The sequence below is a fragment of the Lissotriton vulgaris genome, chromosome 2_1 (assembly GCF_964263255.1).
Source record: "Lissotriton vulgaris chromosome 2_1, aLisVul1.2, whole genome shotgun sequence".
Taxonomy (NCBI): domain Eukaryota; kingdom Metazoa; phylum Chordata; class Amphibia; order Caudata; family Salamandridae; genus Lissotriton; species Lissotriton vulgaris.
This window is the reverse complement of record NC_141687.1, coordinates 590545313-590559046: the sequence shown is the minus strand read 5'-3', so window position 1 is coordinate 590559046 and position 13734 is coordinate 590545313.

The following is a 13734-nucleotide window of genomic DNA, read 5'->3' as shown; positions in this document are numbered from 1 at the left end:
GAGGGAACCAGTGCAGGAGTCCCACCGCCGCGTCAATCGATAAGGATCTCCCCGTCACCTCCTCCAGGGTCTTCCCCACTTCTACCCAATAGGATGATAATCCCGGGCAGGCCCACAACATGTGGAGAAGGTCCGCTTCCTGGGCCGGGCACCTGGGGCAGTCCGCTGAATTCGTAGCAAAATATCGCCTGATTTTCACCGGGGTCAGATAAGCTCTATGGAGCACGTAGTAGTGGACCAATTGAAAGCGGGCGTGGCGTGTGCCCTTCCAGGCTCGCCGCACCAGCTGGGACCAGGTCGTCTCCGGGATCTCTTTGCCAATGTCCACCTCCCAGCGGGTTCTCAGAGTAGTGAGGGGAGCCAGCCCCTCATTGATCAGTCAGCCATAAAGGCAAGTGACCGCCTTCACCGTGCCCGTAGACATCATCACGTATTGGCACACCGGAGATAAAGGGGGTTCCTCCTGCCCATGTTTCCAGTGCGCCTGAATCGCTCGGATAAGGGCCGAGTGCAACAAAAAGTCGCCGCGAGGAATCTCGAAGCGATCGATGAGCTCCTGAAAGGGCAAAAGCGCCCCGTCCTCGTATAGGTCACCTATCAGCTGTAAGCCTGCGTCCTCCCAGTTCGCCAACCGCGACCAATCGCCGCCATGGGGCAGAGCCGTCAGCATCCCCAAAGGTATTTCGGGCGCATACGGTATTCTCAGGTGGCCCCGGGCGTGAGCTCGGTTCCAACACAGGCGAACGGTCCGCTCCTCAAGCAACAAGTCCTGTAAGGCCAAACGTTGTCGCAGCGCTATGAAGGAGAGAACATGCCTGGCTATACCCGTACCCCTTCTGTCTTCTGGGCCCCGGAATTCCCGGGCGATCTCCTGGGTGAAGGTCTGGAGCTGCGCCGCCAAATAATACTTCTCAAAGTCCGGCACTGCAAGCCTACCCTCATCCTTCGGCCTCATCAGGGTCTTGAGGGCCACCCGCCGGCGGCCCGAGCCCCAGAGGAATCCGACCATCATAGACCGTAATAGTCGAAACGTGGCCGGTGGGACCCATATTGGCAGCGTCCGGAAATAATATAACAACCGGGGAAGCGCCACCATTTTGAGCAAAGCGATCCGCCCTGCCACCGAAAGCGGTAGCGTGGCCCAGAAGTCCATGCTGCCTCGAAGTGCTCGAGTGCCGCGGGCAATGTTCCCATCCAGGAGGTCAGATGGTTCATGATAGACGTACACCCCCAGGTATTTAAAGCAGTCAGGTTCCCATCTAATCTCCCTGCTGAGAGCAGGGCCAGGGGTGCCCCTGCGAACCGGGAAAAGACAGGTCTTAGTCCAGTTCACCCGGAGGCCCGAGACCTCCCCAAACTCCTGAGCGCCGTCGCAGCTCCATGTAAGGCAGCGAACGGGTCCTCGAGGAAGAGCAGCAGGTCGTCTGCATACAGTGAAATGCGGTGCGGGCCCGAAGGAGTCCACAGGCCCGTATAATGGGCTCCCGACCTCACTCTTTCTCTCATGCTTTCAAATGCACATCTCACACGTTCTGTTCTTGGCAAAGCTGTTCTACACTGTGACAGCTCCCACTAAAAGACTGCAAGATTACAAGAAATAAACCTTTGAGAGAAGGAAAGCATATGCAGGACATCGTACATTCAGGCTAGGATAAAATAACACACCACAGTCAATTAAAATAATGGTAGTCAAAGGTCATCACAGGGTGTCAGACCCCAAGAGTGCCTCTACCATTACAGCAAGGTAGATGTTAAAAAGAACAACGGGCTAAGTACTGAGCACTGCTGCACCTCGCACCTCAGAAGTTTCTGTGATGAGAGAAAAGGTAAAGAAACACCTGTTGGGAGCACTGCTCTAGAAGTGATCGGAGCCAGGATAGTGCCGTACCACGCACTCCGGCCTGATTGAGTCTGCTGAGCAAGATTGAGTGTGAAATCGTATCAAATGCTGCTGGAAGTTACTAAGGACCTCAGGATCAGATACTGGGTTCTTAAGAAGTGGGAGTAGGAAGGCATGCTTCCAAACCTAGAAGCCTGACTTCAGGGAGGTGTTCCAAATCTGGTCAGGTATTGGGTTTAACCAATGTGCCATCATATTGAAAAAGCGGGCAGGGCAAGGGTCTCCTAGAGATCCTGATTTGCACCTCACTAGTTCAACTAGTCTTTCCTCAAAGGCAGCGGGACAAAATCTGGCATTGAGGCAGGAGAGTCTGAGAGTGACAGTGGGGTGGTTCCACTTCAAGGGGAAATGTGGAATAGGTAACAAGAATGTTGGTTTCAAAAACATCCGACAGGTTTGAACAAGGTTTCAGAGAAGGAAGAAAAGAATGGTCCAAGGCTGTAGGGTTGGTAGAAGATTTTGAAAATTTCCTTTGTGGGATTAACTTTGCTCTCAATGCAGTTGGAAAAATATTTCCTCATCTTACGGCACATAAGCCTGTGAAATTAGTTCAAGCCTTCTTTATAAAAGTCCTTGTCAACCTAATTGTAGGACTTTCTCCAAATCTGTTCCAACTTCTTACAGCCACTCTTCTCCTTTCTTAGTTCTTCAGAGAACCAAGGGGTGGAGGGTTTGGATCTTTTCCTAGAGGCCAAGGAGGTTTATGGTGAGAGCCTTATATGAAAGGGGAGAGCTTCAATGTTTCCTATGGGACCCATTCTCTCTGAGGTAATCTCCCACTTATCTCTGAGGACAAGGGCAATACCACCTCCTATCCTGTTCTCTCCTCTGTTGGCACGCACTATTCAAAAGCTGGGAGGGATGGCTAACACTAGGTCAGGGTTAGAACCCTCCTTTAGCCAGGTTTCCAGTTGTTCGTGCCTAAGGAGAAGCAAATGTACACCGCATGCTTCGGGAGAGAGCTACAATTGATTAAGCAGACTTTAACTACCTGCTGCCAGTTGGCACTGGGACCCGTGGAGGCCATGTTACCTCTTGATAACCGAGCCACTTTTGTCAGTTTAAAATTACAGGCCTTGCAGCAGTATTCTAGTTAAGTCACCTTTGGTCTTACCAAGGCGTTTGTTGGTGTGGAAGGCTAGTAGCAATTCTCTTGATCAGGCAACAGTGTGGTCGGTGTGGATTTGGGCAGCATGGCTGGTGCTGGTGGCGATCCGGATGTGTATGGGCGTTGACGGGCTTGCCTGTGGTGCACCTTCTGTACGCCAGCAGTGCGTCCACACCACAGCCCTTGTTTTAAATGGTCTTTGGCAGGCAGGCGATCAGCAACTAGCCTGCCAACCTCCAATATGGCACCCAGCCGGTGTCCCGATTGAGGAGAAGAGAGATGGGAACTCTCCCTCTAATTGGACAGCTGTGTGGCAGAGCCGAGAAAGCCCCAGCACTCCCTCCCCAATTGGTGAGCAGTGGTAAGAGAACGGCTAACCGTGCACCCTGAAACACGTAGCAATGAATAGCAGCCTTACTAATTTAAAACACAAAGTCCTTTAAAGAACAAGAATTTACTGAATAAAAACACATATTTAAGACTAGATAAAACTCCCTTGACAGAGAAACAGCGAGATAACAACCCCACTCTACTCATGTGAGCAATGGCTTCTTTATCATGCCATCAAAAAAGTTTTAGCCCAGATCTTCTTCAACTCATCTAGAATTATAGGAGTCCGCCAGCTAGCTCTCGAGTGGAACTTATGTCTGGCACTGTTGTCCCTCAAATACTGTGCAGCATACAAATTAGTCTGGTTCATAAACAACTGAAAGAAATGTATGGGCACAACGTTTTTAATATTTACTGTACACCCTGAAACACCAGTAAAGGCAGGCAGCACAGGCTGCAATATGTTTGGGGCTTCTCAGAGTTCAGCACTGCCAATGGGAAGTATTTCACCTCCAGGCTGCAATAAATTCCTTTTCCTGCACTATCATCATATCAGTGTCCTCCTCTTAAAGAGGCACTTCGCCCCCAATGGTAGTGGCTTCATCATCAGATGATCCCACTTGGACAGAAAATTCACTGCCAGAATCTTGGGCTTCATCCTCTGACTCAGACGCAAAGTCAATCTCACAGCCATGGTCAGAGGAAGATTAAAAAAGCAAACCAACAACCTGCTCAGCGGTCAACCTGTGGTTAGCCATTATCCTTGCCAATATAAATTAACACAACAAATAAGTCAGCAATAACCATCACTGTATAAAGCAAGTACCAAACAAACTGTAGCTTTATCAAACAGAAAGTGAAACTTCTGGCATATAGTAATCTAGATGGGAAAGTCAATCAATACAAAACACAAAAAAAACACATATACTTAAAAACGATACCACTCATTTGTCAGAGGCAGCAAGACTGAGGATCAACTGCACCTACTCTGCACAGACACACTGGATGTGAAAAAACTAAACAAAATAACGCTTTACAGATATAATAAGGCAGTATAGAATGTGCACAAATCAATATGTTACTTTAAAATACAACCACACAAAAAGCTAGAAATTCAAGGGACAATTCACAGAATTAATCTGAGACAAAATCCTAAACATACTACTTTTGGGATCCATAGAAGGCATTTAGTAGTAGTGAAATTAGGACTCCTAACTTTACTACTACTAAACTGAGACAAAATCCTAACTTTCCGACTTTCGGTATTCACAAAAAGCATTTAGTAGTAGTAAAGTTAGGACTCCTTACTTTACTACTAATCTGAGACAAAATCCTAACTTTACAACTTTCGGTATTCACGAAAGGCATTTAGTGGTAGTAAAGTTAGGAGTCCTAACTTTCCTAGCACTAAATGCCTTCTGTGAAAACTAAAAGTAGTACGTTTAGGATTTTATCTAAGATTAGTTCTGTGAATAGCCCCCTGAATTTTTAACTTCAAGTGTGATTGTTTATTTATGACATTAGTACAGCAGTCAAAAAGATTATACAAACAGGCCAAGTATACACATCAGATGAAAAGATTACAAAAATGAGTTGCTTACCAATCACAACTCCACAAACTACATATGGGCCAAAGCTGCATCCGCAATCATGATTCACCTCCAAGACAAGGAAAATGATTGGCTCCCTAATAACAAAATAACAAAATTACAACACAAATAAAAATGATAAAACATCAGTCAAAGTACACTGATATCCCCCTGGAAGGAGACATAAAAAAGGGAAAAAAACACCACCAGATGGAAGCAAACCTTACCCCAGAAGCAGATCACCGCACCACATACATAACCTTATTCCCAGGTGATTCAGGTGTGACCACCCAGCTTGAGGCTCAATCCTCTCAAAAAAAGATCAAAAAACCAAACTAATCAGCCCTCAAGCGGGAGAGCGGATTGCAAAAGTAATATGCCCAAAGAGATGCTCCCATACAAAATCCCTGGTGTATAGTGGGCTTTCATTTCCCCCCAAGAGGGCAGAACAAATTAAAAATGCACAATCTGCTTTAGAGGAGGCAGAATAGAAGTACAATGTGGTCCCCTATTGTCACTCCCTTTCAAAACTCAATACCTGGTGTATAGTGGGCTTCTGCCCCCTTCAGAGGGCAGATCAGCCTAAAAACAGGGGGGGGGAACAAAAAAGTATAGCCCCGCACAAGGGATGTGTGCCTTGCCTAATGGGTCACTCCCTTCTAAAGATCATTCCCTGGTGTCATGGGAGGTTCTGCCCCCCACCACCAGAGTGCAGATCGACTTGAAAAACAGCCAATCTGCCTTCCTGGTAGGGGCACAATACAAACAGAAATTATACCCTAAGGGGAGCGACCCTTGCCCAAGGGGTCGCCCTCGCAATTATGTCACAAATATTATCCCTGTTGTCTGATGGGGTTTGACACCCCAGGGTTCTGATTGGCCAACAAACTTCTGAACTAGCCTCCCAGGGGGATGAAACATTGATTATTAATTTGCCCCCAAAGGGAGCAAACCTTGCCCAGGAGGCCACTCCCCTAACAACAACAAAAAGCCCTGGTGGTCTTGTAGAGTGGATTCCTGATCCACCATCTCGGCTCCACCTGCGATCATGGAGCAGTAATCCACTACAGAAAATCTCAGGGGAAAGGAAAGCATGTTCCTTTCTTCATGTATGTGTTCTGCAAACCCCTCCCCAGAGAAGGACTTAGTTTTGCACATCCTCTCTCCTGAACGCGCTAGAAGCAAACATGTCCCTGGCACCATCTGATGAGATCAGCACGCCGTGTGCGTGTTGAAGTCATCAGATTGCCTTGAGGAGTTTGGTGTGGCAGTGGTAACGCTTACATTGGTACACCCTATGAAGCCATGCTGCGGGGGCCCCTTGTGAGTAGCGCTCTCTAAAACAGAGGGGAGCCAGGATGGGGCCATCCTCAGCACACAACCGCAGTGGCTAAGGATCGTTTCAGGCCATCCTCAGATCCAACTGGGTTACATTTTCTGAGGGCTAATTGCCTTCCCTCCAGCAGAAACACTTCATCAAGTCTCTCCTCACGTCTTGATGAACCTTCACTGGAGTAAAACCAAGCATAATAGTTTCACAGTTTATCTTCAGCACTGCAGCCAGAAGGCTGAGATAAGTCTCTGGACAAATCCATGCAGATATTACGGGTTGAAACATAGTATCAGTCTCCCCTGGCTGTTTACTGAAAAGAAAAATAGGGCAAACAGGGACACGTTAAATTACAAGCGGTCCTATCCCTGCCCAGCACTCTAAAGTTGACTGACATAGATCAGACTTGAGATAATATCGGCAGCAAAAGATGTCCTCCATCTATGCATTTTCCCAGACTGGTTCAGAAACCTGCCATATTACTCCCCATAACTCTTCCCAGTCTCAGGATTGAGTCAATTAGGAGTTCAATCCAGACAGCCCGACATTACTATATCACCATATGCTCACATAAATGTAAAAGTTAGGCCTACCCATGGTTAGCCTTTTATAACTGATAGAGGGTCTTCTGGCATGCCATTTCATTGTGAAATAAATTTGAAAGACAGCCTTACCAGCACCTTTGTATCACTGGGCAAAGTATACACGAGGTCTGATTTGCAGTTGGAATTTAATATGGCAAACATCTCCTGGACGTCCTAATGGAAGCCCTGCTGCCCTCCTTCTGTTTCAATGAGCCTAGGAACCTCCTGGGAACCTACCTGAATCTTTTCTGCCCTTGGCTTTAGAAACATATTTTTAAAAAGCCTCTGGATCAAAGAGTGCTATGTTTTGGGTGGGTGTGACTACAGGGATTATACAAGCTCTCAGTTTGAACCACATTAGGCTTTCTAATTTGCTCCTGTGTCTTAACGCATGATTATGTTTCCCAATCATCATGTTTGTGAAATATATGTAAAATGTCCACAAGTCACCTAGCACTCATTCATGGTCAATGAAGTTCTTCTTGTGATAGGAATATTTTCCTCTGTGGTCCTCCTTTGCCCTGGGTCCATGTTTGATAATTTCACACCCAGAAATTTGTTTTAGGGAACACGCTTTGCATCATGCTCCTTTGACTATTTCTTTGGCACTATAATGTATCTGTCACCTGCTTGGAGTGTTCTGGAGATCTTTGTCCTAACTGTGGCAGGATTTTCGCACTTCCCTCTTTGTCAGTGGGCTTTGACTGCCATTAAAGTCCACCTGTAATGCTCCGAACTTGCCCCAGGGAGTGGAATGCTACTAATAATTTCTTTTTGATAGCCGATATAAATTCTTCACAGTCATTGTCGGGCCCCAGAGCCCAGTGTATCCCATTGCGAAAGGATGTGGGCTCTCACTTTAGTAATGCCTTGCCTATTCTGTCCAAAGGCTCCAGCTGTCTCCTTCACTGATGATGGTACATATTCATCCTTCCCCACTCATTCTTCTGGGCCTTATCTCCCATAAACAGCTATTCAATAGCATTGTTTCCTTCCTAGTCCCGTACACTCTGATATCCTCACACCAAGTAAATTCAGAGTAGTGGATCCTGGCCTGTTTGTTTGCCATTATTCTCTTGAATTTGATCTTTCTTTCTCAGACATCTTGACAGGATGAAATCCTGCAACAACTCTACAGTGAACCCCTGTACCCCCAAACCCTGCTTGTAGGCAGTAGGTTCCAGGATTCATTAAATTAGAGATTCTCCTCCCTTACCACTTTTTCCTCAGAAGCATAGACAATCTATGTGAGCAGGACTTTGTTCTCCAGTCCTAGGCTTTTCTTTTGCAAAAAATGGTAATCTTAGACTCACTTCCAATTTGTTATTTGAATTTAGAATACACTGGTGAGAAGCTGTGTGCTCCAGTAGCAGAGCTCACAGAGTTTCACTCTGCGGGATTCTGCGGAGTTACTGAAAAACTCCATTGAGTTCCGCAATCAGGCGAGTATTGCTCTGCCACCCCTAAACTGACCCCCGACCCTGGGCGAAGTGCCTCACCTTTTGTTTTTTAGGTCGAGCGACCTATGTCAATGCGCATGCGCATTGAGCGGGAGCTCGATATAAAGGGGCTTAAACAGAGGTTTAACTAGCTGGCGATTTGGTGCTGTGCCCGTGAAATGCTCGTGCACAGCATCAAATCGCCAGCCATCTGCCATCTGTTCCCCAGCAGCTCCGCCCCACAAGCTTCCCATAGCGTGCGCTCTGGCTCAGCCGAGCCGCACTCCTCCCACACCTCTCACACACAAGTGAAGCTTCACTTCAAAGCATGCGTGTTATCATATATAAATTCTCATTGTTTTCACGGCCGGCCTCCGGCCGTGACTCGCATTTCTCCTTCCTTCCAGCGCTGGCTTGTTTTTATCATGTCCCTTTACTTGTAAGGCAATCCTTGTTTAATAAGTAAATAATGCAGCCCACGCCGAGGATCGGAACCCTGTTCTCCAGCTCCTAAGTCAGCAGTGCACGCAGCCTGCCATCTGTGTTGTGTCAGGTTACAAATGGTTTCACTTTTGGGGCTTCGCTGCTGCGCTTGTTGTAAATGCCCCTCCTTTCGGTGCCTGGTTCTCTCCCAGGTGATTTCACTCACTGAATATTTTTGTGGGCTATCATATCGGCATTCGCGCTTCTTTCTATTCCGGCATGTGATGGCCCCTCATTCCTCCTCCCGTGTGGGTCTGGCCGAGGCTGGCGATGGAGAACTCTTTCAATTGTCTCTAAACACTTCACTGTAAACACACCGGCCAAGAGGCCCCATGTTATGTGCCTCACCTTGCGTCAGGCTCTTTCATGACCTCTTCCTCAAACCGTATGTTCCATTCTGTGACTTGTAGCGTCAACATGTACATTTTAGAAATGGTCGTGGTGGCATTGCCGTGGCATGCGACCACTTGGACACAAAGTCTTAAGTTACTAACACGCTTTTATAATAGTGATAGCCAACGTACATAGCCACAAGTATATTTTTATATTATTTTCCTTTAATTGTTTTCATGATTCCCGAGTGAACATTTCACTTATCTAATAAATGTTGAAATAACTTTGACCCCACTAATACAAGTTCAGAGCGTGAACAGGACATGCCTTAAATACTTCAAGTGTGCCGTGCCATCTAGCTTTAATTATATGCACCAGCCCCACCCCCAGAAATCAACCCGCAGCCACTCGCAAACAATGCACACGGTTTTCTGTCGAGCAAAAATGTATTTCTATTTTTTGAAATACGAGTTCCGAGCTTGAACAGAACGTTCGCGAAGTAATTCTCTCTAAACACTTCACTGTAGACACACCCGTCAAAAGGGTCCATGGAATGTGCATCACCATGCCTATTGAAAATACAAGTGAATATCAAAGCATTGTTGCTTTGCACAACTCCAAAACCTGTTGTTTTATCTGTTTCTGGCACATGTGCAACCCAGAAAAACATTCTTCCACCACTAAAGTGGCAACCCTGGACAATTTGGAGGCAGTCTCTAGAACAGGAGCTGCTGCCACAGGTGAAGCAACAGGAGCTGCTGTCACAAGTGAAAGATATAATTGCAAACAATAAGTGCCAGGAAAGGAGGAAGTCATTTGCAGAGACCCAAACAACAAGAGGCCCATTCAACTGGCAAGTGTTCATTCAGATGATGTTGGTTGTTTTAGCTCTGCTGCTCTTTTCACGTTCTGCCAAACTGCTTTAATCTCTTGTTTTTATCTTGGTTAACCGAGTTTGTGGAAGATGATAGTTAAACACGTGTCCTTCAGAAGAACAAAGCTGAATGTGTTAACTTAAAGCGGCGGATTGCAACTCAGTTCGTACATAGCCTAATCAGTGGCATGAATGCATCTTTGCCGAGTACTAGTTTACCATAAACTGCTCAGTGAGTCATCAAGTTGCCTGAGCATAATCCATCAATGCAGTGGATAATAATGTAGCTCAGTGGGCTAATGTGCATACTTTAGAAAAATTCTGTCTGAAGTGCAGGCTTAAAATCAATGTAGGGTAAGGAAGCAGGGGTGTTTGGGCTGGGCGATTTGGTGCTGTGCCCGTGGCTTTTAGGTCAATGCGCAAGCGCATTGACCTAAAATGCGCGTGCACATCACCAAATCGCCGTCTGTTCCCTCAGCCGCACTCCTCCCACACCTTTGAAGTGAAGCTTCACTTCTAAGGCCCCTGCTGCTTTCACACCCTCTCCCCGCTTCACCCCCTCCCCTGCCCGCTGTGTCGAATTTCTCCTCCCCCATCCCCACAGAAATGCCCTCAAGTGTCCGGGAGCCCAGCATCTGTCATCGTCTTCTTTTAAAGCAAAGGGGCTATTGTTGGGAGACGTCTGCAGACTGTGTCCAGGAAACGGCCTTTTCCCAAAATACACCCGAATAGCGGGCTTCATTTGGACAAACGGGACGGATATTTGCGAAGAGTGTACACATATTTATTTTACACTCCAGGGGAACACTTGTTCTAGTATGTACCGTGTGCACAGCAAGCCGTTACCTGCGCACACACGGCCACGGACACGCACACAATGGTGCAAACACACGCGCACAGACACATACAGAGAAACACACTCGCACGCATATGGACACGCACACTACACACAATAGCACGCACATTCACATTAACGCAGGCACGTGCGAGCACACATACACACCAACATACATGTCGTTTTGCAAAGAGACTCCCACAGATGATGATAAACACCCGCAGGCACGCATTCACATGGAAACAGTTGCAAACACACAAACACTTCTACAACAGATGTCCCTTCAACCATTTTCTAACAAAGACTGACAGAGACACACAGACCTTCCCAGAATAAATGCACGTGAAAACGGACAGACACGCACCAGGACACACCACACAGACACACACTGTAGGGGTGTAACAATGTCCTACCACTCACGGCTCCAGGGTCACCAGGTCACGTGCATGTTACCCACCTGTGTGCCACTGCTGTTATGTCAATAATGCCCAGCTCTGCTGATACAAGGCTTCTAGACAATATACACAGCCACCCCATCCACCACCGCATCCACCATCACCACATCCACCGCATCCACCACCACCGCATCCACCACCACATCCACCATCACCACCACATCCACCATCACATCCACCACCACCACATCCACCATCACCTCCACCACATCCACCATCACCTCCACATCCACCATGACATCCACCACCACCACATCCACCACATCCACCACCACCGCATCCACCACCACCGCATCCACCACCACACCCACCACCACTACATCCACCACCACTACATCCAATACAACCACCACCCCATCCACCACTACCACCACCACCGCATCCACCACCACCACCGCATCCACCACCACCTCCGCATCCACCACATCCACTGCATCCACCACCACCACATCCACCACCGCATCCACCACCACATCCACCATCACCACCAAATCCACCACCACGTCCACCATCACCACCACGTCCACCATCACATCCACCATCACATCCACCACCACCACCACATCCACCTCCACATCCACCATCACCTCCACCACCACATCCACCACCACCACCACATCCACCACCGCCACATCCACCACCACCACCACATCCACCACCACCACATCCACCACCACTTCCACCACCACCGCATCCACATCCACCACTTCCACCGCATCCACCACTTCCACCGCATCCACCACCACCACATCCACCACTTCCACCGCATCCACCACCCCTTCCACCACCACCACCACATCCACCACCACATCCACCACCTCATTCACCACCTCATCCACCACCGCATCCACCACTACCACATCCACCATACCCACCACCATCACTTCCACCACCACTTTCACCACATCCACAACCACCACCACCACATCCACCACCACTTTCACCACATCCACAACCACCACCACATCACCACATCCACCACCACCACATCCACCACATCACCACCACATCCACCACCTCCACCACCACCACATCCACCACCACATCCACCCCCACATCCACCATCACCACCACCACCACATCCACCACCACATCCACCACCACCATATCCCCCAGATCCACCACCACCACAACTATATGTGTGTGGCTCTGTGTGTGTTTAGGTGCAAATGCAATGTTCTTGGATTTTCGTCACAATAAAATACACTGAACATAATCTTCACAAAGGTTATTTACAAACGTTTAAGCTATTGCCATTATAAATTAAAATAACTTTTATTTAAGTATTAATTATTTACAAAATTAAAAGCCATTGTTATTTGTAATATCAATACATCTAAGTCACGTAAATACAACACACATTGCATTACAAATGCTATAGGTGTCACATTTGCAAAAGTTAAAACTATTGACATTGTAACTGACAAAGCTATTAATTTTGCTACTTTCAAAATCAACACATAAATAAAAAAAGTGTCATTTACAATACCAATAGCTCAAACTTTCCTAATGCGAGACCTATTGCATTTCAAATGCTTGTTTAACTTTACTGCGTAAGCTGTATTGTGCGGAATACACCTAGGAAGTGGACCAGTTTATAACAAAACTGAGGGCACCCGACACTGAACGACAATTATGACAGACAGGACGGGGATCTAGCATTAACTACATCTATAGCAGTCACAGTGGGCTTACCCACACAGTGTATTTCTCCGCCTTCTCCCTCTCCTGTAGTTTGCGCTGCTACTATGGATCCCACTGGTGGGTGGGGACAACTATAAGCCTACATGGAAATCATTCTCTGGACTCTTATGTCAGGAAGCTCTTTGCCCCGGGAGGATCGTTAACATAGTCCGAAATGACATTTCCCATCTAAAGAGCCGATGTTGGAGAGCAATCAGAACTATGTCTGTTTAAACACCACATTTCCCCCTGACAGCAGGTCTGATGGCAAGAAACTTTTATTCCACAGAGCCACCTTGTTCTGTTACCATATCAAGAATGCATACAACAGGAGCTTTCGCATCACTGGTATTTCCAGCTTACTTTTAACACTGCTACTCATAATTGGGAAAATATATTCATAAACTAATGGGATTGACAATGAAATTTGCTTGATATGTATTAATTTGTTGGTGTTTGATTAAATTGTCTTTGCTTTGGCAATAATCAACTCTATTCCAAGATGGTTGACATACAGGCGAGGGTCGGAATGTCGGCCATGATAAATGGAATTTTGTCACACTTCATGATTATGTTCTAGTGCTGCTACAAGATGGGAGTTAAGCTAGAGGTATTCTGGTTGAGTTTGGAAGAGAAAAGCAGGAGTCCTGAGACTTAAGGTCTAGGAAAGGAGAGAAGTAGGCATGGCCCAATTTTAGTAGCTATTAGGGCAACAGTCAATTGGGCGCTTATGGCGACAAGGTATATTGAAATATAGGAAATAAAACACATGACACCTTGTTTGTTGAGAA